This window comes from Prinia subflava, chromosome 1 (genome assembly GCF_021018805.1).
Source record: "Prinia subflava isolate CZ2003 ecotype Zambia chromosome 1, Cam_Psub_1.2, whole genome shotgun sequence".
Lineage (NCBI taxonomy): Eukaryota > Metazoa > Chordata > Aves > Passeriformes > Cisticolidae > Prinia > Prinia subflava.
The window spans coordinates 43487867-43490627 of NC_086247.1; the positions used below are offsets into that span (position 1 = coordinate 43487867).

Sequence of the window (2761 nt, forward strand, 5' to 3'; positions counted from 1 at the left end):
AGATTTGAGAAGAATTGAGACCATGTTGTACACTAAAATTTCACAGAGATCACAGAAAGACTGGGGACATTCACAAGAGAAATTTTTGGAGTATTGTCTCTTTCATATATAATTAGTATTGATGTGCTGTGAGTGTGTCTTTGTCATTGTCCTTCCGCATGTTTGAAATTCAAAAAGTGCATGTGGAAGTTCAGATTCAAGTTCCAGAGAATGACAAATTATGAAAAGTTCCCAGTAATGAGGGATTCCAGGAGTTCTATTTATATCTTCAAAGGATGATCTGAAACCATCCTTTGAGAAGGAATATCTTTTCAGACTGCCATTTAGTCCAGTCACAGGAAATAATGAGTGTAAGCTAAATGTAGTATTCAATTCAGAAGAAATGCATTCTTCATCTTGCTTTAGTGTAAAAACAGGATTCTTCTGATACAATCCCAGATTTCTGTTTATTGCTTTCTTTTGATCATTTAAGTTAATGCCTAAATGGACTTTCTGGAAAGCTATTTTATGGAACCCCTACATTTTCTCAATTCTACTTTCAAAACCACCTACCTAATGCCTAATATATTAGATCTTTAGGAAGAAAACAATTGCTAATCTCTCTTAAAATTACAAGTTGTGTCCATCCCTCGTATGTGTTACTGAGCACAAGGTCAAAGAAAGAGGGTTGTTTGTAGGTCTTTTTATTTTAAAGTCTCCTTTTATCTTTTCTGGAGTTATTGACTGAATAAGAAATTTGTTTTAAACAAAGGTTGTAAATAAATATATTTGGGGAGTTACCATGAGAGAGGCAGGATACTTGGTTCTGTTCAGAAACTGTTAAATTCTTCAGTCTGCCATGAATTTCTTCCTTTGTGTTACCTTTCCTTCATATTATGTTAGATATCTGTAATGAAAGAAGCTGGGGAAAAGCAGTGCATTTAACCTGAGACTAACTCAATTCCCATGAAGGCTGGATATATCTTACAGATACTATTCAATCAGGAAATCTCAGGTTCTCATGCTATGTACTGTTGCTAAAAGCATGAAATCTCTGGAAAAGATTGTAATTAATTAATGAATTTAAAATTAATAATAAACAAGTTAATTTCAAAAATTAAAACTTCGTGTGCTTCTCAAACGGGGCTGAGCTCCTGAGTAAGCTGCAGGAGCTGTGACAAAAATTTCAACACCTGTACATGAAGTGGAGCATGGAACACATTGCACCAAAGAACTTCTTTTAGCTGCAGTCCACTTGCTTTTCTGCTTGGAACATTTATGTTTTTCTTGCATCCATGCCTAAGGTACCTTGACTTCCAGAGTCATGTGTAGTCATGTATGCATCAGAACAATTTTGCTCCACATAAAATATATAGGAAGTCAGAACAGAACAATTATTGTTTGGTTGTTTTCATTTCTTTCCAGCTTCAGCACACATCTGCTTACTCTGCACCATTGAGATGAACTGTCCTGGCTTTACTGTTTTGAAATTATGTCTTTTTATAACCATAGACATTTTGGAAGCAATCTGTGAAGCCATTTAGTCTTTGCCTTCACCAAAAGAAGACTGACTATTTATACACATTTTAAAAAACAAACAAGACTTTTTTAGGGTTTTTCCATGTTTACTCTTTCAAAACTTCCCTTGGAAAAGGGAGTAGTTAATTGTCCAGTCACCTTTTATCAGTGTTTTAGGATATGTGTTATGTCCTTCAGGTAATTTTTTTCTAGTAGAAAACTCTTTTTGTTGCATTGTCTTTATTATGACTGCCTCTGAGGTTCTTTTTAATAGATTCCTTGGGTGGATTAGAGTGAAATCACACTGAATGATAAAAGGCTGAAGGGAAGCTCCAGTGGTGTAGTGGTATCATGCAAGATTCCCATTCTTGTGACCTGGGTTCGATTCCCAGCTGGTGCATGGAAAATTCCCAGCTCCCAGCCTCTGCAGTGCCTGTACAATGGGTTAGCTGTAATTCATCAAGATATGCTTAGGCTATGTGGTTTTTTCCTCTTCCTTTGGGCTTTTCGTTGCTTGAATTTTGGGCAGGGCAACTGAGTTGTTGTGGACCTTTTCTGTGTAATTGAGGGGTATTTTAAGTTTGCTTCTATTAAAGAGTTTGCTTCTACTGGAATTTTGCTTTTATGCAAATAAATTGTTTTACATGGCCTAAGAATTCTGGAAATAGTAACCTACTTGTAATTTCAACTTTCAGCAACATAACTAACTAACATACCACTGCACTGGTGTGAAATACCCTATGCATGGCTATTTTTCATAAAAAAGATGAACTGAGACTCTTTGACCAATTTAAGACTTTCAGATAAAAGAGCTGTCCTTGGCACTTTCTTCTCATCCAAAATTGATAGTTTTATATTATATTGGGGAAGAGGGGCCAAAAAAAGCTGTTTAGTATTCAAATATCATCTCCTTCAAACACAAGAGCCATCCATTCCAATGAGTAGGAAGTCAGGCAAAAATGCCAGGAGGCTTGCATGGATGAGCAAGGAGCTCCAGGCAAAACTCATATGCAAAAAGGAAGAATATAGAAGGTGGAATATAGAAAATGGAATCAGAGACAGGTAGCCTCAGAGAAATACAGCAACACTGTATGAGCATGTAGAGATGCAGTTGGAAAAGTTGAAGCCAAAATGGAATTGAATCAGGCAAGAGGTGTCACAAACAACAAGAAGGGGCTCTGTAAGTGCAGACATCATATAAGGAAGGCTACAGAAAATGTAAGCCCATTGCTGCTTGTGGCAGGGAACCTGATGGCACAGGAAA

General features: G+C 36.6%; 1 non-coding gene across 1 annotated transcript; it reads left to right on the forward strand.

Moving 5' to 3' along the window:
• Window positions 1-1826: 1826 nt before the first annotated feature.
• TRNAG-CCC (transfer RNA glycine (anticodon CCC)) lies at window positions 1827-1897 on the forward strand. The gene has a single exon. It is a non-coding gene; the product is annotated as a tRNA-Gly (tRNA).
• Window positions 1898-2761: the final 864 nt, after the last annotated feature.